Source organism: Limulus polyphemus, unplaced genomic scaffold (assembly GCF_000517525.1).
Source record: "Limulus polyphemus unplaced genomic scaffold, Limulus_polyphemus-2.1.2 Scaffold1379, whole genome shotgun sequence".
Taxonomy (NCBI): domain Eukaryota; kingdom Metazoa; phylum Arthropoda; class Merostomata; order Xiphosura; family Limulidae; genus Limulus; species Limulus polyphemus.
The window spans coordinates 90,352-112,106 of NW_013666989.1; the positions used below are offsets into that span (position 1 = coordinate 90,352).

Here is a 21,755-nt window from a genome sequence, read left to right on the forward strand (position 1 = left end):
AATTTAGCAGTGTAAGACTAGAGGGAAGGCAGCTAGTCATCACCACCCACCGCCAACTCTTGGGCTACTCTTTTACCAACGAATAGTGGGGATTGACCGTCACATTATAACACCCCCACGGCTGAAAGGGCGAGCATGTTTGGTGTGACGGGGGATTCGAACCCGCGACCCTCAGATTGCGAGTCGAGCTCATCAATCAGATAGCCCTCGATTAGCTTTGTGCAAAATGCAACCAGCGGACAAACTGCTTTGTGGCCACAGCACAGAGAGAAACCTTGAAATTTACTGCTTGACTGTGCTAAATGCTATAAAATAATTGTCACAAATGTAAATGACAATTATTTGTTTAATTAAAGAGAAAAAAAGTACCTGATTGACGAATTGTAAGAGAATGTATTGTTTTCAATTTTCAATTTGTACGCACTTTTAAATAATTACAAATCGTTCGATCGAAAGAGCTGAGCGGTTGAGACTTAGGGAACGTTTGTAAATTCAACAATGACATGCTTACCAGTTATTATATTCACTTAACCTTTGGGCTACAATTCTTTATAGATAAAACAATCGTGGGAGTGGATTATTCGATTTATACGACTGTCAGTAAAATATAGTGTTTGAAAATAACACTTAACAGTTTACATTGTTCGGAAAATTCAAAACGAGTTTTCTCAAGACTACGTTATTTTACTACTCATACAAGATAGTTTAAATAGAAGGTCTAGAGTTGTTTTAAACACACGATACAATGGCAAGATGTTGATTATTGTCAATAATCGCAAATATATTATATGTTATATATTGTCTCTGAGGCATGCTCCTAGTAAACAATGACATTTGGAGTTGGACAGGCCCATTGAATGTGTTCATCTAGCAAAATTTAATAAATTACTGTAAATGCTTTAAAGCTGTGGCTCTTGACTTGTAAACCTCGCTGAATAAGTCCTTGTAAGGGTCTATCGCAAAGTCGGTTGTGACCTCTTGTGAATCTATTGTAACAACCTTTTTGATATTTTACGAAATCTAAGTCTTAGACATAGAATAGCCAGCCTTAAAAGAAAAAAAACAAAAAACAACAGCTTAAACGAGCATTGGCCTTGGAATACCATTCAACTTCAAGAGTTAATCTTTAGGGTACACAGCATTATGACCTTCGGATTTAACGACCTGTAAAAACGTCTTGAAAAACTTTAAATAAGGGTTCGTAGATTGTTCCACCAATCTTTTCTTTTTTAGTCTGCTTTTTGTGGCTTTTTTTAAAAATAAAATTTATAGTAAAGTAATTGAGAAACGAAAAAGTTCAGTCTTGTTATTCCAATTTCGTGAAATAAAATTTGCCGTAAAGAATTTTACTGGATTGTACATTTTTATGGATTAAACTTTAGTCAAAATTTGTATTAGTGAAATTTAAATAAGTTTTATATTGTCTGTGCTGCAATTGATATATTTATTTTTATCTGAAATAATATCACCATACAACGGTTTTGAGTTATTTTTGTAACTATTTAGTTAACTCGGTGTCTTTTTATCTTATGGGCTGTTTTGATTGGAAGGCTGAAAACGTTCATGAGATATGTCAATCTACAATAAATAGGTAAATTAATGTTGTGTAAGAAAGTAAAAATCTCCCCGTAAATTAATTATCACGAGCTACTTATTATCTTTATTTTTATTGCTAACTATTTAGTTAACTCGGTGTCTTTTTATCTTACTGCTGTTTTGATTGGAAGGCTGAAAACGTTCATGAGATATGTCAATCTACAATAAATAGGTAAATTAATGTTGTGTAAGAAAGTAAAAATCTCCCCGTAAATTAATTATCACGAGCTATGTATTATCTTTATTTTTATTTTATTGCTGAAAAGTAAATTCAGTTGAGACCACAATTTCATCGATCAATTGAGTGATATATCAAACTGCGTAAAATTTACGTGTAATAGAACATTTGCCGTCTGTATTTGCTTTGCATCAAGTCACTCGACTAACTTATCAGCAATACTTCAATGAAAAAATAGTGTACAATATAGGTACCAGGTATTTTCAGGATACTCTGTACATATATCAATCTACAACTCCAAGAAATCCGAAATAAAGTCTATCTTATTTTCGTTAATTTAGATTCAGAACAAACTGTTAAGCTTACTTCTGATGTGAAGTTATTCATAACAGAACTAAGCCAGTACTGATCGTCACAAATGTTTTTGTTTTCCAGTTGACCCGAATGTTCTCGCAGTACTGAGACTATAATAACGCTACAGAACGTAATATCGTGTCTATTTGTTGGTTCAAGTAGGATAACATTTACTGTAAAAATTCGTTTTATTGATGTTAGCCGGTGAGACAGCGGTAAGTTGACAGAATTACAACGCTAAAATCCGGCGTTCGATTCCCCCTGGTGGACACAACAGACAGCCTAATGTGGCTTTCTTTTAAAAGAAAAACAATCGTCTTAATGGTTCATGTTTTTAAAGACAGCAATTTAAATCGCTTTTATTTCAGCCTTACTTAATTTAACAAATGTAAGCAGTAAAACTTTATTAACGGTACTTTTTCTTTCCGATGTCATATATTCGTATTTACTCGATTATTACTGTTTCCAACTTACTAAGAAGATTTGCCACAATTCACCACAGGTTTCCAACTTACTAAGAAGATTTGCCACAATTCACCACAGGTCTAAGCAAGTTCCGATTTTGCATTGTTTTAAGACATTTTTGTTTGTTTTGAAAATGTCATTAGATATATTCTAACGTGTTGAGAAATTTTGTTTACCGTCAAGCAAAAACCTACACGATGACCACAAGTATCGAAACCCGGTTTCTAGCATGATAAAGTTTTTAGACTTACCGCTGATCCACTCAGAGGCGTGCTGAAAGGTTTTATTTCTTTGTAGTTAAGCGCAAAACTACACTATGGGCTATCTGTGTTGTGCCCACCACGGATATCGAAATCCGGTTTTTAGCGTTATAAGCCTTCAGACTTACTAGGAAAGAGGCGTGTTGGAAGGTAATTAAATGCTACCATGTTTTAAATATTAATAAACTGAAAGTAAAGGATGATGATATAATAATGTATCGTCGACTTTACCTTTTTTCCTTTGCTTAAACCAAAATCTATTTATCTCAAAAGTATGGAATACAAACAATCAATAATAACGTCATTATCTTAGGATTTTATTTCGGTGTTTAGCGATTATTTTGATTGGATGATCTTTACCAGTGACGTAATGATAAAGCAATACTTCTAGGCATTCTAGGCCATGACATTCAACTCGAAGATATCGGGAAAAATGTGGAGGTAGAAGAGGTAGCCTTGGAAGAAAAGTCAAGGTTAATGAAATATCTTGTTGGGTAAACTAGAAAGTGAGAACTCTGCCCACGAGGTTGTTGGTGACTCTGAATTCCTCCAATGACGTTAATTGATACACCAAGATGTCTGAACGTATAAACTAAATTTCTTTAAAGAGATTATTGTAAAGCAATATCCTGATTGTGTGTGTTAAAAATGACTAAAGAAATATCTTAGAGGGTACGTTTTACCTCCAATATTTCCACATTAATGTTATTAATATGATTGTGGTATTAAGTTTATTTTGAGAACGGCGAATAAAGTATAAACCTTTTGCGTTTTAATTTTTCTCTATAAAGTAGTGGTTCTAAAACAAAATACACAGATATACATCACTGAAAGTATATTTTAATAAAATTAATAAGTGACGTTCCGGTTTCATGGTACATGGCTCATAACTTTGTAAAAGAAGTTTCAAGTAAAAGAATAAACGTAGCCACAGTGTTTGGCAGTCGTTCATGACTCTTTATAAGAATACTGCTAAAATTTAATTTTTATCAACTTGAAACAAATCAATGAGATTTTGTAATATTTATTCGTGAATCTAAAACGTTATTAATTTGTTTATTTTTTGAATTTCGCGCAAAGCTACTCGAAGGCTATCTGCATTAGCCGTCCCTAATTTAGAAGTGATAGACTAGAGGAAAGTCAGCTAATCAACCCCACCTAAAGCTAACTCTTGGGCTATTCATTACCAACAGAAAGTGGGATTAAAGGTCACATTATAATGCCACCACGACCGAAAGGGTGAGCATGTTTAGTGAGACGGGATCAAACCCGCGATCCGCAGTTTGTGAGATGAGGAGCAACATTTATTAAAAATAGAAATGGTGTGAGCATAATAACTGCAAGATAGTCTAGTGTTTAGCCGATACTCCTTCAGGTTAGAATAAGTCTATCATGACAGTTTGTTTGTTCATAATATTTAGATAAGTTAAGTACGACTGTTTTAAAACACACAGAAAGTTCGGGAAATATTCTGTTATACCGAGTTTCAGTTCAGCTGGACATCTGTGATATGGGGTTCTATATTTTAACTATTTTAAACTACTGCGCATTTATAACATTTAAATATTCTGTTATACCGAGTTTCAGTTCAGCTGGACATCTGTGATATGGGGTTCTATATTTTAACTATTTTAAACTACTGCGCATTTATAACATTTAAATATTCTGTTATACCGAGTTTCAGTTCAGCTGGGCATCTGTGATATGTGGTTCTATATTTTAACTATTTTAAACTACTGCGCATTTATAACATTTTTCTAAACTAAGAAAATTATACATTTCGAAAGTGTTAAGAGCTACGCTCAGCTAAATGAAAAGTTTCTGGACATTTCCATAAATGAAACCGCGAACTTCAGATTTAAGGTATTGAATTGGTTAGAAAAAGGCGATATCTTGAATTAATGAGTATTTCCTTAGTTTGTTTGTTTGGAATTAAGCACAAAGCTACACAATGGGCTATCTGTGCTCTGCCCACCACGAGTATCGAAAACCGGTTTCTAGCGTTGTAAGTCCGCAGATATACCGCTGGGTATTTTCTTAGAACAAACCTTTTAGCCCAAAGATATAATAACTTGAAATACATTTCTTTTGGATAGAAATTTAGAATACCAATACAGATGTAGCAATTTCAACCATTAATTAGGAATAATTAATTTCTAAAGCTACATTCATTTTTCCTAGGTGGCGGTTTGTACTATACGTCAATTATGTTTATCTTTACGACATTACCTTATAAATCGCGAAATTTGTCTTTCATTGGTGATAACAATCTACTGTAAAACTTGATACTTCTTACCATTAATAAAACATGTTATAATTATTCCAGGTGGTTAGGGCGCTCGACTCGCAATCTGAGGGTCGCGGGTTCGAATCCCCGTCACACCAAACATGCTCGCCCTTTCAGCCGTGGTGGCATTATAATATGACGGTCAATCCCACTATTCGTTGGTAAAAGAGTAGCCCAAGAGTTGGCGGTGGGTAGTGATGACTAGCTGCCTTCCCTCTAGTCTTACACTGCTAAATTAGGGACGGCTAGCGCAGATAGCCCTCGTGTAGTTTTGCGCGAAATTCAAAAAACAAAAACAAACAAACAATATTCAATTTACATGAAGGTCTCTGATGTTTTGTAGAATAATATATCAGTAAAGACTACTTATGCATACATTGTACAGTGAAAATCCAAACTTACCCAGATGGACTATCGTTAATTATTAATATCAGTATTTGAATGTGTAAGACAATTTACAGTCTTGGGCTCACAAATGTTTGTAAAATCTACCTTCTTCTGAATATTCCGTATTACAATTCTCAAGAATTTTACACTCAGTAAAGTCATGGCGAAATCTAGATTTAACATCTTGAACAGTTTGAAAAACTCTACTGCTCTTAATCATTTGTAGCTGTGTGTTGCTTTTCTCTAAAATTAAAAAAAAATGCATATTAAAGTCGTGGATACAGGGATGAAATGAATAACTTGTCTATTTTGGTTTTATCCAACATTTTAAACTAAAATTATTTTATTTCATTGACACAACATATCAAAACTACGCGTGTAATAGGGTGTTCCAATAGATTTGGACAACACTATATATGTATATAATTCAACTAATTCATGTTAGTTGTCTCGAGTTGTAATATAGCGAGTTATATTTAATTAATGACTATTTTTACAAGAGAACTGTAAAATAAAAAACAATTAAAGTAAAGTGTATTGAATACTACAACTAGTTTTCAAAGAAAACTTGAAATTCCGAATCTGTACACACATTTGCTTTTATAAATAAGCTTCGAGTGAGAAAATTCTCAAAAGGAAATAAAACTTGAGTAGTTTTCTAAGAAAAATGCGTCATTGGAACAAATTGAAGTATCACAAAGAATGGCTGTTGTTTTCATACAACGGTACATGTTTAATGGTTGACATTACGCTATAAAAGGGCAAAGAACTTTAGCTAAAATAACGTGATTTGTGCAAGACTTTGATCATCTATGTGCTGGCCCTGATGACCAAGGTTATACAAAATAGCACAGATAAACGTACTATGTTTTTCAGCTGAAGGCTGATCGAGCCTTAGGGGTGCTATTATATGACGGTCAATCCCACTTTTCGTTGGTAAAGAATAGACCAAGAGGTGACGGTTCACTAGCTGCGTTTTCTTTAGTCTCTCACTACTAATTAGGAACGGCTAGTGCAGGTAGCCCTTGAGTAGATTTGAGTGAAATTAAAAAACAAACGATAAAAATCACTTTCTTGATTTCATTTTTTTTTCAAACTTTTTAAGATATCATTTAAGTCAATTTGAAGCGTTTATAGTCAACGTATTGTGTTTTTGCAAAAATATTGGCTCTGTATATATATGTCCCTTCGGGTTTCAGCCGGCAGTTTATGAAATTACAACGCTAAAATCAGGGGTTAGATTTCCAGTGGAGGACAAAATGCAAATAACACACTGTGTAGTATTTCAATAATAATAATAACAAAACCCTGTAAATGAATTTCCGCAAGAAATTTTGCTTGCTATTTGGACAAACATACAAATATTTGAGTTATTAATGAGTTAGTTAGAGTAGTTTGTTATTTCAATAATTTATTGTCCTAAATTAGTATGAAAAACTGTAAGACAAACTTTAAAGTACAAAAAAAATCGGTTTGACGTGCATATTAATAAAAGTTTTTTTATTTATTTATTTTCCCTCAAACTTTTAAGCTATCAAAAAAAACCATCAACTAAGAGTGTTGTTATAAGGTTAGGTATTCAAAAAACATATATATTTGTATAATCATTTTGTTTTATTGAAAATGAGAAACAAAAAATGAAGTACACAACATGGAAATAAGAACAATGAAAACACCCGGGTGTGAAAAGTTAAACGGTCCTCTAGTCATTGCCAAGTCGGAATCCACAATTCAGGATCAATATTGTTGGTCTGTAAAAAACAAACAAAATACTATACTTAATATGAACTAAATCAAAATATAATAACTCTTTAGCACTTTACTTAATTCTACATCCTATACATGATTATTAGAATTTGAAATATGTAAAACACAATAAGTAAAACTGACTTCAGTATGAATTGTCCTAGTGGCAGGTATTGAACTACGTGTATATGTCGAATAGAATAATATAAATTGAAAATCATAAGTACTTTCTTTTTAACGTTGAAATACTTCTATGGAAAGATATTTTTTCTTGATTTTCATAAAATAATTGCTTAGGAATTTCTTTAACCTTCTACAGATAAAAATAAAAAGTCTTGATTATTGTATTTATTACATTTCATAAATATTTCGTTTGATGTAGATTTAAAATGATTTAAATAATTATTTACTAACACCTTTGTGATTACCAATAATAATGAAGAAACGGAAACTAAAATAATATTACCACATAAGAAGGTGTTTTTTTTTTCATTGAACTCGGTAAAATTTTGAACTGAATTAGTTTGCTCTTTTGTTTATACGTGTTTCAGAATAATCAATTCCAATAATCTTAACCTGCGAGTTGTAGCCAAGGTTAACTTGTTAAATCTGAGACAATTCATAAAAAAAATTTTAGGGGGAATATTAATATACATATTAAATAGAGGGTTTGTTAGGTTTAACCTTACCAGTTTTGCCATTTTGTCATTCGTCTGTATCTTCTTGAATTTAGATACCATAACGTGGGTAGTAATATCCAGGGTAGTAAAGACCGTGGTGGAGAGGGTTGTAAGTGTTGTAGCCAGTATACTTGTACTCCACTGGTTTTACGTCAGCCCTAGGAACTAGAGGATTGTAGACATAGGGACTGTAGATTGGATGATTGTAGAGGTTGGAATACAGTGGATTGCCGTAGATGTACGCCTTTTCCTTTTCTTCTTCAGCAAAGGCGAGGCAAAGGGCAGCAGCAAACAGGGCTACAACAAACTGAAAATATGGAAAAAGGTTCTTGTGAATGACAATACGTGCATTTCAAATTAAAAAAACAACAACCCATATTCCATTACATATTAAAATAATTTGTAAAGCTTTATACCATTAACTGTAACGTGTTTGTAGCTAACCAACTATCATGTCACTCAAAATTCTTTTTCTTCGGTAATGAAACAATATTGCAAGTTTACTCTTTATTTTACTATCTATTTTGTTACATGCTCATTAAAGCTTTTAAAAAACATTTTAAAATATTTATTATGTCAAATAACAAGTGCTGAAAACAAAAATGTTTTTACTATTAAACGCTTTATTAGTTTACTCTCAAGTTGTTTTTACAAATGAAATTATCAAAATAATTTCAATGAAAACGAAAAACAGTTCCTAAAGTTATCATTATCTATCCGTATGCCCCTCCCCCATGGCACAGCGGTATGTCCGCTGACTTACAACGCTAGAAACCGGGTTTCAATACCCGTAGCGGGCAAAGTATAGATAGCCCATTGTGCAGATTTGTGCTCAACTTCCAAATCTTCTTCTTCTGTCCATATGTATATTTTGGTGGTTTCGCAATTGGAACTTGATAAGAAAAAGCCCAATCATTTCTAAAATCAGTACTTGATAGGTTTTAAATACGTTTAGAACCCGAGTATTTACTCCAGTACATACGATATATAAATTAAACACGAACAAGATTTTCAAGATAAGATTATCTACAGGGTTGTAGGAGGCAAGTTAAAAATGGAGGGTCTAAGGTTTATTTGACCGAGCGAAGGAATTTGCGCCACAAGTGCACCCAATTTCGGCCCTAAGGCGATCTCCGGAAATTATTGGGTCCTGGATTAAATTTTGTGCATTATTCTGCTTTTCCTGAGAGTAATTTTACTAATTTTGATGCATTTTGAGAAGTGTGGTAGCGCCCCCCCCCACTTCTTACGCCACTGATTTATTAACTTACCAGTTTCTGCATGATGTCAATGAAAATTTCAACTTGATGCTATTAAAATTAAATGACAATGACTAGCTGTTCAACAACTGGTGAAGAATACAGCTCACAGCATTGCTTTTATACCATCTTAATCAGAAAAAAAATATCATCTTAAAAAATTATACAAAATATTTCACGTTCATTGGTCGCTTTTGGATAACTTCTAACTTATTCATCCAATAGCAAGTCCCCTAGTAACCATGTCCCTAAAACGATAACCAGCCCATGAGCTCATCTATAAGATCTTCATTTTATGATAAGGTTAATGTCAAGGTTACCGTAATATAATGAAACATTTTCAAATCCAAAACTATTTGATATTCTCTACCTTGTCGCCGTTTTACCTCAAGGTATGGATAAAAAGAATGGTCGTGGGTCAATGCGAAACAAGAAGGTTTGTGACATAACGTAATGCCTTCATAAGAGATTATTTATACTTAAAATGTGGCATGCTTTTTTATGTAAGAATATAAAACCCTGAAACATAAAGATATAAATACGTGTATAGAATATTTACGTGTAGTTTTCTTGCTCATGAAGGTTATTTTATGCAACAAATATAGAAGTGCTGAGACCAAAAGAATTAAAATAGTGTATTAGTTCATCCACGTTGGAATATAAAAGGCGGAGGACTTAAAGAATTCGAAATAAGCGAAGAAGTCTTTCGTTTTTTGTTTTGTGTTTTTTTTACATAATATTCTAAGACTTTAAAGTGATTTTTCACTGCTGCTTTATATATTATGAAATGCGACAACATAAAACCGAAACCAGAAAATTAACCATCTTTCAAAACCTAAACCCGGATATATTTTGTAATTTTTAACAATTCTCGTCGTTTACCCATTAATATTTTTTTTGCATGATATTAAGGTTTATGTTTAACATGCATGAGTTTAATATACTTAAAAACTCTATCATTGTATAGAACGTTGTCTAAGGTTCAACTAGTTCTGTGTTTTCAAAACTACTTTACATAACCTTGTTGTCGAACAAATTCGCTCTTGATATATATATATATATTTATTTTTCACTTCTTGAATTATTTCTCCTTTACACATCTATAATACAAAGTGCAATGCTGTAAATGTTACAGATTATCTAAGAAAATTAAACGCTAGTATAAATGAATCACTGGTATTGTTTTACTTTTAATAACTAACTAATAAATCGTTACAAACACATTCGAACTGAGGGAAAGCTTGTACTTGGTGTTAACAGGATCAGACAAGCTGAGATTACCCATATTAATTCTTATAGCAGAAAACTTCACACTTCAATTAAAATACAATATTCAGATTCCTTATTTGTTGTATATTGTTGCAAGTATGTGTACTTGTAATCCGAATAGGATAGCGAAAATATGTGTTGTACTTTATAGAAATATCGTGTTAATTCGGATTATGAATATTTAAAGAAATTAATATAATTTTATATAATTGTATTAGATATTTTGAAATACACTTTTTTTGTGTGGGAACTTATAGATTAAATTTGATTTTAAAATTTTTAATTGATAAAATATTAAATTATCCACGTGGTTTTCGAAGTTATTTTCCATTCATGAAATGTTAGTTTACGTTTTTTTTAACAATTTTCATACAAAGATGTCCCCGATAGGTCAGCGGTAAGTTTGTGGGTTTACAACGCCAAAATACGAGGGTCAGTTCCCCCAAAATGAATAGAACACAAATAGTCTATTATGTAACTTTGCGCAATAACAACAACAAACGAACAAACACGCACAGCCGTATCGAAATTTGAGCTGATAGACTTTAAAGAAGGTAACAAGTCAACAATACCCACCGCCAACTCTTGAGCTACACTTGTCTGACGAAAAGTGGGCTATGATCGCCCTTCATATAGCGCACCCACGAACCTAAAGTGTGGAGAATATTTGTGCAGGAATAGGACACGAACCATGAACAAACCTTTGGATCCACAGTTCGTGCACACTAACCACCGAGCCCTTGACGTTTAAGAAATGGAAATATTGCTTATAAAACTAAAATTTTGCCAATTAATTTTGTATTATTTTTAGTTCTTATTGTCATTAGACGGTTTAAAAATTGAAGTACAAAATATTTTAAATCATAAAAAAATATCCCCCCTGAGTTCAAAGATGGTATTTTACTATCGAAACAAAACCAGTAAGTTATCTTTTCTTATCATTTTATTCCATATTTGAAAAAGGCATTCACTAATCTAACATTCTATAAAAATGCTCAAACTATAAAACTGGTCACGAGAAAAATAAGTTATTCCACAAAACATAAGAAAAACGTACTTTTAAGGCTGATGTTGATGCAATAGAATATCATTGGTATTACTCAGAAATTGTCTATGACACAAGTAACAATATTACAGACATTGTCTATGGCATAAGTAACAATATTATAGAAATTGTCTATGGCATAAGTAACAATATTATATGATAATTTTCGTTTCTAGTATTAATGTATCTTAGATCATGAAGTTTATAATACTCATAAAGTTTTCTTTTTGTTTTTGCTCTGTTTGTATTAGACGAAACAATGTTATTGATGCCGTTTCTTTCAGAGTTGGCTGTTCTATTTGACATTTTGATCTAGAAGTAATCCTTCCTTTAACAAAAAATCTCCAATAATTGTCTTCCACTCATGAACCACTTCCCAGTTGAAGTTTTTCTCCTTCGGGAAGTAAAATCATAGTAAAATACTCTTCTCCTATTACACAGGTTGAGTTTTCTGCCTTAAAAGAACTTTCCAGTAACCGAAACGTTGTTGTTATCCGGCCAGATAAAAGTACAATTATCGTCATATTAAACAGATTTGATTAAGTCTCCAAAATGGAAGAGATTTTAAATGATAGAACAAAGAGATATTTATTATTAAATCAGGTTAAGGTACTTTTGCTTATGAATCTCATTAAGTAAACATTCAACACGTGAACTGACTTTAATCAATCTTGTGAAACACAGATTTTCAGTGACCGAGCAAACTTATGCAAAGATGTTAAGAATTTTGCACATTACATTTTTTGCTCTAAATTTGAATAATATGATCTGAAAATTAATTTTCGAATGGAAAAAGCCTTTGACAAAAATTTCCAGCAATATAAAATCTTGTTCTGAGATCAAACTTGGTGGCACTAGTGTATAGAGTAGTATCCTGAATTTTCCATTAAATTAATATGATTTTAATAGTGTTATTTAAGGGCATAATTCTGACTGGTTTTTATGGACTTAATCAATACTTATATCTTTTGTTACCAGAACATAATTTTTACGTTTATTAACCTTTCATTTATTTTGAAGAAAATATTAATATTTAATACCTTAGCAAGGTACTTGGTCGGCATTAACAGAACCGAAACATTACAAATGATTTTTTAAATAACTAAACTAACTATAACATTTCATACTTTCGTTCTTCAAGTAATATATATATAGTATGATAGATTATACAAATATTTTAGAGTTTTAGATTTGATTTAAACAACAATAATCATAAATTGGTAACGTTTAAGTGCTTTATCTATTCATAGAGTAACTCTTTGCTAATAAATGCGAGTATTTATTTTATTTTATTCTTTTTCTCTCGCCGAAATCATTCTATGGGATGCTTACCAGAATATAATTTCCTTATAAAAGCTTCATTTTAATTATACTTTACATACTGTAGTTAGTATTAACTCCAAATACCCCAGTAATGCAGGTCTCTTGGTGTTGTCAGTGTTACCACTTAAGTAGCGCATAAATTAAATAATATGTAAGAACTGAAACACAATTAATAGTGTTTGCGCGGGACCAAATTACCGACCGTTTGGTAGAATAAAACTAATTTCGCGTTCAAAGAGACCAAGATTGTGGCTAGAATGGATATACTTCCTTAAACATCTTGTTATAGTATGATTTGAAGGCAGAACTTCTGAACACGGATTATTAAGTTAAAAGGCAGTATTCTTCCATTCTATCAATAGTAATGAAGCACTTTTTGCTAGAATACGAACGATAATGCAGTGCTTTCAATTAAATAAAAACAAGTAAAAAAAAGAGTTTATAATCTGATTTGAACTTCAATGTTTTTCATGGTACAAGAAGGAAACTTGAGTGGTTTTCATCTTAAGTAGGAGTTAAGGCTGTGTAAAACGGTTATTTTCATGTCAACAAAGTGATCGCTCATGAAGCATCAGACTCTACCCTTGAAAACATGTTTTGGTTTAACTATCAACCTGTTTTTAACTTCAGAAAAAAATTGCTTTAAAATTTAAGCGTGAAACAGCCCAGTGTGTTGCTTTGCAAAAACAACAACAACAACAAACAAACGACAACTCTGTAAAGAAGTTTTCGCTGAAGACATCGTTTGCTATGCAGAGAAAACATACTAAAAGGAATTATTTTGTTGTCTACAGAACTGATTGTACTGAAAGTTTGAGGTAAGTAAATTATTATAGAAAACTGTTAAAGTAAAAATGAAAAAGTAAAAGTTAGCGATACTTGTCAGTAAAAGTATTTTTAGTTACCTTCAAACTTTTAAGCTATTAATAACAGTTGCCTATGGGTGGTGTTATGAGCCAAGTTATTCACGAGACACACACACACACATATATATATATGCTTATTCATTTTGTTTTATTGAAAATGAGAAATCAAACATGAAATACACAACATGAAAACAAGAATAATGAAAACACCCGGGTATGAAGAGAGAAAAGGTCCTCTAGTCATTGCCATGTCGAAGTCTACAAATCGGGATCAATACTTGTTGGTCTGTAGAAACAAAACATATTTGATATAGATCAACTTAAAATAGAATAACTCTTTAAAACATTACTTAATTCTATATCCTATAAAATTATTAGAATTTGAAAAAAGGAAAACTGACTTCAGATAACGTAACAATTTTATTCCTATTGAAAATATCAGATGAATTACCCTGGTGACAGCTATTGAACTATTTGTATTTGTCGAATAGAATACTATAAATTGTTTATTTGTAGTTATGCACAAAGCTACACAATGGGCTATCTGTGCTCTGGTCACCACGGGTATCGAAACCCGGTTTCTAGCGTTGTAAGTCCGCAGACATACCGCTGTGCCATTGGGGGCAAAATAAATTGAAAATTATAAGTAATTTCTTTGTAATGTTGAAATACTTCTGAAGAAAAACATGTTTTTCGTGATTTTCATAAAATACTTTTTCAAGAACTTCTTTAACCTCCTAAAATAATAATTAAACGTCTTTATTATCGTATTTATTTTATAATTATTGCCTATGATGTACATTTAAAATCATTTACGAATGCCTTAACAATCTTTGTGAAACCAATAGTAAAGAAGAAATGGTTTGTTTGATTGTCTGTAATTAAGCACAAAGTTATACAATGGGCTATCTGGGCTCTGCCCACCAAGGGTTTCGAAACCTTGATTTTTGCGTCGTAGATCCGCAGACATACCGCTGTGCCACTGGGGGGGGGGGTAGAAGAATTGGAAACTAAACACTTATAGTACCGCATAAGAAGGTGTTTTTTTTTTCATTAAATCCAATAAAAAATTGGACTTAATTATGTTGGTCGCTTCATTTGTGAAGTAATCCGTTTCAGAATAACAAATTTCAAAATTTTAGACCCGGGAGTTTAGCTAACGCCATAATAAAGAAACCAGTTTCTTATTTTTTAATACAATGGTTTAACGTTTTAAAATTATTTTCTACTATATCTATATATACTGTGACGTACAACAATATAAAGCCATAAAGTTAGCCATTTCAACATTTCAAAACCCAAATCTGATAATATTTTGTAATTATTAACTACACTCGTCAATTATCAATTAACATTTTATTTGTTAAATCTAAAATACCCCACTTGAAATTTTGTTTAGCTAACTTGGACATATATTTTTAATAGAGCGTCATTAGGCTTAACTTTACCAGTATCGCCATTTTGTTAGTCATCTATATCTTCTTGAATTTAGATGCCATAACGTGGGTAGTAATATCCGGGGTAGTAAAGACCGTGGTAGAGAGGGTTATAAGTGTTGTAGCCAGTATACTTGTACTCCACTGGTTTTACGTCAGCCCTAGGAACTAGAGGATTGTAGACATAGGGACTGTAGAGTGGATGATTGTAGAGGTTGGAATACAGTGGATTGCCGTAGACGTACGTCTTTTCCTTTTCTTTATCAGCAAAGGCGAGGCAAAGGGCAGCAGCAAACAGGGCTACAACAAACTGAAAATATGGAAAAAAAGTTGTTGTGAATGACAACACGTGCATTTCAAATTGATATTAAACTGTTAAAATAACCCATATTCCTTTACACATTAAATGATTTTCAAAGCTTCATCCCATTAACTGTAACGTGTTTGTAATAAATAACTATCATGCCACTTTAAATGCTGTTTCTTCGGTAATGAAACAATATTGTGGGTTTACTGTTTGATTTTCCATTTATTTTGTTAAATTTCCATTAAAGCTAAATATCTCGAGCACTTTTTAGAATACTTCTTAGATCAAATAAAATAAAATAACAATAAACGCTTTGTTATTTTTCACTTAGAAATTTTTATTGTACGGAAGAATTTCAATGAAAACTAGAAACAGTTTCTAACTTTCCCTTTCTCTGATTAGAGTTTGATGGCTCCAGAATTGGGACTTTTTAAAAAAAAGCCCAAACTATTCTTGAATAAGTTTGTTTCTTGAGTTTGACGCAAAGTTCCTCGAGGGCATTCTGGGGTAGCCGTCCATAGTTTAAAAGTGATTGACTAGAGAGAAAATTAGCTCGGTAGCATCATCCGTCTACATCTCTTGAACAAAGGGCGAGCATATTTGATGATGGGATTCGAACCCGCGACCAGCAGTGAAGCGCATTAAAACCCAAGCTATATCCGGCCTCCCTTGAATAAGTACTCAACTGATTTTATAACCACCAAGCTATATCCGGCCCCTCTTGAATAAGTACTCAACTGATTTTATAACCACCAAGCTATATCCAGCCCCCCTTTACAAGTACTCAACTGATTTTATAACTACCAAGCTATATCCGACCTCCCTTGAATAAGTACTCAACTGATTTTAAATGTATTTAGAATTTAAATATTTACTTCAATAAATATCAAGTTAAGCATTAGAAGTATAAACACGGATAGTATAGCTCTGTAGAGATTTATGTATGCTTTAACATAATAAAAACATTTTGAAGATAAGATTAACTATTAACTTACCAGTTTCTGCATGATGTCGATGGAAATTTCAACTTGACACTACTAAAACTTAATGGCGATGACTAGCTGTTTTACAACTGGTGAAGAATACAGCTCACAGCATTGCTTTTATACTGTTTTAATCAGAAAAAAATATCCTCTTAAAAAATAAGCATTAAGAAGACTTTCACAGTGATTGGTCACCTATGGATATCTTATAACTTTTAATAATCCAATAGCGAGTCTCTTAGCAACAATGTCTAAAAGTGACAACCAGTCCATCAGCTCATCTGCAAGAGCTCCATTCTATTATAAGGTTAATGTCAAGGTTACGTAATGTAACAAACTATTTGAAAATCTATTTTCTATTCTGTACATCATCCGTATTCTATCCTCAGGGTTTGGAGAAAAAAGCACTGGTAGATTAGTGCGTGAGAAGATGCTTTGTGACGTAATGTAATACGCTCATAAGAGATTGGTTATCTTTGAAATCCGGCATAATCCTTTTTTTATGCGGGAATATAAATTATTAAAATATTTGTAAAAATCTAAAACTTTATATGTATAGCGTATTAACGTATAGTTTTCTTGCTCATGAATGGTTACTATATACAACAAACAACGCTGTGGCTAAAACAATTAAAATAGTACATGAGCTCATCCACGTTGTATCTAGAAAGTGTGAGTTGCAAGAATTAATAATAAAGAAACCAGTTTCTTGTTTTGTTTCACACAACGCTCTAACGCCTTGAAACGACGTTCTGCTACTTCTGTATACATTTGAAAATGCAACAACATAAACCTAAAAACAGAAAATTAGCGGCCTTAACATTTTAAAACCGAAATCTGAAGATATTTCGTAATTATCAACTACAACCGTTATTTATCGATTAATATTTTATTATACTACATTGAGGTTTATGTCTGAGATACATGAATTCATATACTTTAAAGCTTTGTCAGTATACAGTACGTTGTAAGCCTCAACTAACCCCGTGTATGAATATAATTTTAAGTTTAGTAAGAGATTTAAAACAAGTTTTCAAAACGACTTTACAAAATCTCGATCTCTAAGAAACTTGCCTGTTTTTTTATTTTTTCGTCTAGAATCACTTTTCTTTTGCACATCTATAATATTAATTGTTTTTAAGCGTTACGGATTATCTAGAAAATTAAATATGAGTATAAATACATCATTGTATTGTTTCATCTTCAATAATGTCTCTCAGTGGGTCAGCGGTAAATTTACGGGCTCACAACTCTTAAATACAGAGTTAGGTTCCTCGCGGTGGATAGAGCGCAGATAGTTATTTTGTAGCTTGTGTCGTATTTTTTATTACCTGTGCATATAAATATATCTAATATAAACTGTGGTACTATGTAGTTGTAATGGACTATCTAGATGTGGAGGTTCTATTCCATTTATGGTAAGAAGTGTGTTTAATAATCTATTTAATATCTTTTAAAGGTGTTTTGGGGGTTTTTTTGGTTTTTTTGGCGCAAATTTTTTTATGAAAATAAATAGTTCATAATATTAGGAATTGCATAACGTCGTGAAAGTCGAAGTGTATTTAATTGTATGATAAACACAAGACGGCACTGAGGAACTCACTCAATATTCATACGCAACTACAATGCCTGGCTATACAGTTACTTCTCGTGTGCTATTATGATTAATAAAACAAAAAGTAATGTACAGAGTAGCATCCTGAATGTTTTACTACAGAGTGAACACAATAAGACTTAAGAGATTTTACTAACCATATGAAAGGTAGTACTTTAGGTACGTTAAAGTAATATAAGATAGTAAGTAACAGTTTTTGCGATTTTGTTTTAGATTTTTGATACGATTACAGACTTGCATGTATATTTATAGTCTTTACATTAGTTTAGTGTAGCTTTACTAGGGTTATTTCGGTGTCATTCACTTAAGATATAATCGTGACCGATTTGTATCGTATTAATCAATCATTATATTTTTTATCAGTGTGTAATTCTTACGTTGATTGACTTTTATTTTATATCATTTTTTATACGTTTGCATAGTTTTTGGTAAATATAAAGAGATCCAAAATATCACACAGGGAATATTAAGTTACAAGGCGCTATTCTTTCATTCTATTTATAATAAGTTTATAAAAATATTAAAGCAATTTTCTGAGAAAATAGAATACGAACTGTAACGCAGTGATTTCAATTAAATAAAAACAAGTAAAACAAAAAGAATTTAGTAACTATTATTTGATTTTAAGTTCACTGTTGCTTCTGGTACAAACATTGAAAATATAGAATACATAACGGAAAAGGAAAGTTGAGTGGTTTTCATCTTTAGAATGAGTTAAGTTTGTAAAAAACGGTTATTATGACATCTACAAAGGTGTGGTCGTTTGTAAAATAGGAGGCTATGACCTTGAAAACATGTTTTTTTTCTTCTTACTGTCAATCCGCATATGTTATAATTTGTTTTAACGTCTGAGAAAATTGCTTTGAAATTGAAGGTTGAAAAAAAACAGAGTCGTTTTAGAAAATGAAAAAATGATGGGAGGTAAAGGGGTTGGTTTGGCCAGTTAACCTTGAAGATCTTCAGTTACACGTGTATGCATAAACAAAATCTTACTGATTCACCAATTACACTTTGTAGCTTCACCTTGAAAATAAAAAAGGTAAAGGGGGTTGGTTTGGTCAGTTAACCTTGAAGATCTTCAGTTACACTTGTATGCATAAAAAAAATCTTACTGATTCACCAATTACAATTTGTAGTTTCACCTTCAAAATAAAAAAAGGTAAAGGCGGAGGAAACAAAGATTGCCTGGGAGGGGCCGGGCTAAAGTGTATGCAAGACCTGAAAATAGTATTTCTATGCGAATAAGGGGGCATGACCCCCAGAAAACGTACCATTTATAGAATTCGGATGGAGAAGTTCCTAAAATACATATGTTATGATTGTTTGTTTGTAATCAAGCACAAAGCTATACAATGGGCTATCTGTGCTCTGCCCACCACGGGTATCGAAACCCGAATTCTAGCGTTGTAAGTCCGCAGACATACCGCTGTGCCACAGGGGGGCCATACGTTATGATAAAACACGGGAATGTATTGTACGGCAGCCTGAAAATTATTATCAAGAATCAACCTGCCACCTGGGGAAAATTATCCTTAGTCATTTGATATTACTAATTTTGCATAAAAGATAAAAATAAGCATTGAATTAATATAATAATCAAGATCCTTAAAAGTAGAACGTATTTTTGGCGACTGATTACTGGACACGGTCAATATTATTTAGTGGTATAATTAAAACAGAATTAGCTAGCTAAAAAAAAACAACAAAAAACAAGCACGATCATTGTGGTTCATTAATTAATGTCAACCGCGTTCAGTAACCAGTCGTCAAAAATGGTTAACATTAATTAATTTAGAAATGCTGAAATACAGACAAAGAAAAGCAGTCAAATAATATATTAACATAGCTTCAACTGTACTAGTTTCACTACTTTTATTAAAACTGTATTATCAAAGAACAAATATAAGATGAATTGCGATAGCTATAATTTGATCACACAATTTCTAAGGGTTTAAACATGATAAAGTATTTTCATAAAATTAAATCGTCATATCTGCTGAAAAATTTAAACAAACAAGTGGCAACTTTTAATCTTCAGTGGCCATGTTTTCACGTTTGTTTATGACGTCAACAAATGCATTTTTTAAAGCAATAAAGGATTATGATCCGTTTGTTTATTTTTGTGAGTTGTTTAAGATATGACACGAATACGTGTTGTAGAATTATCAGAAATGTCACAGGTTATATCTTACATCTAACAAAGAATTGTAAGAAAATGAAAGTAGCTTTTGTAAATAAATATCCTCACAATAGGCAGTGCCTTTTGGATTTTTACGGATAAAAAGCGCCAGGTTGCCATAAGAAACAAATCCTGAACGTTTCTAATATTACTTTCAAAGTTTTGTTTCTTATCTGTCAGTAACTGATATCAGATTTTAGAATAGTTTACAGAAGGATGTCGTTTGTTGAGGTTTCGACACAAAGAATGTGTGTCCTTTTAACAAACTCTTCAAATACATATTTAGATGATGTAAACATATTTGTATTACTTCCATTTGTGTGACTTTTCGCGCTTAAAAACAGTGATATTTAATTAAGGTTTATGCGATGTAACAATCTTCTGATATTGCTTGCTACAACAATTGTAGTTTTGATTAACAGAAGTTCAATATTTTTGTGTTATTTGAAAATGTTTATTTGTTGTGTTATAACACAATTATCAAACATTTGAAACTATATATTACAGATTTAAACCCTGAGTTTTGTGACATTTCTTTCACATAACGAAACAAAATATACTCGAAATATACAAAACGTATACAAGTTCATTAAGTTCATCAGTGGATTCAACTTTCTTGTAAGAAGTCGATGGATTTTTGTTTACTCTTTCAAGGATAACTGGAGAAGTAGAAAAGTGAACAGACTTTCCAGATTATATTTGTATTTTCGAAAAACGAAAATGCTTGAAAAGAAATGTGTGATAATTTGACAATCGTTAAGCTTAACATGAAATTAGTTTTAAATAACTGAGAATACTACGTGAAGAACGTGACATCATTGTTATATAAGCTTAACATGAAATTAGTTTCAAATAACTGAGGTCACTATGTGAAGAACGTGACAATCATTGTTAGATAAGCTTAACATGAAATTAGTTTTCAATAACAGAGAATACTACGTGAAGAACGTGACAATCATTGTTATATAAGCTTAACATGAAATTAGTTTTAAATAACTGAGATCACTACGTGAAGAACGTGACAATCATTGTTATATAAGCTTAACATGAAATTAGTTTTAAATAACTGAGATCACTACGTGAAGAACGTGACAATCATTGTTAGATAAGCTTAACATGAAATTAGTTTTAAATAACTGAGATCACTACGTGAAGAACGTGACAATCATTGTTAGATAAGCTTAACATGAAATTAGTTTTAGATAACTGAGAATACTACGTGAAGAACATGACAATCATTGCTAGATAAGCTTAACATGAAATTAGTTTTAGATAACTGAGAATACTACGTGAAGAACGTGACAATCATTGTTAGATAAGCTTAACATGAAATTAGTTTTAGATAACTGAGAATACTACGTGAAGAACATGACAATCATTGTTATTTAAGCTTAACATGAAATTAGCTTTAAATAACCGAGAGCACTATTTGATGAACGTGCCAATCATTGTTATTTAAGCTTAACATGAAATTAGCTTTAAATAACTGAGAGCACTATTTGATGAACGTGCCAATCATT

The 21,755-nt window shown here is 31.9% G+C and overlaps 2 long non-coding RNA genes across 2 annotated transcripts; both read right to left on the reverse strand.

The window, feature by feature from the left end:
* Positions 1-7,153: 7,153 nt before the first annotated feature.
* LOC111086736 lies at positions 7,154-9,296 on the reverse strand. The gene is made up of 3 exons (XR_002611467.1): positions 9,225-9,296; positions 7,963-8,260; positions 7,154-7,278 (listed from the first exon to the last, which is right to left on the reverse strand). It is a non-coding gene; the product is annotated as an uncharacterized LOC111086736 (long non-coding RNA).
* Positions 9,297-13,875: 4,579 nt separating this feature from the next.
* Positions 13,876-16,544, reverse strand: LOC111086737. Its single transcript, XR_002611468.1, has 3 exons — positions 16,454-16,544; positions 15,164-15,461; positions 13,876-14,001 (listed from the first exon to the last, which is right to left on the reverse strand). It is a non-coding gene; the product is annotated as an uncharacterized LOC111086737 (long non-coding RNA).
* Positions 16,545-21,755: the final 5,211 nt, after the last annotated feature.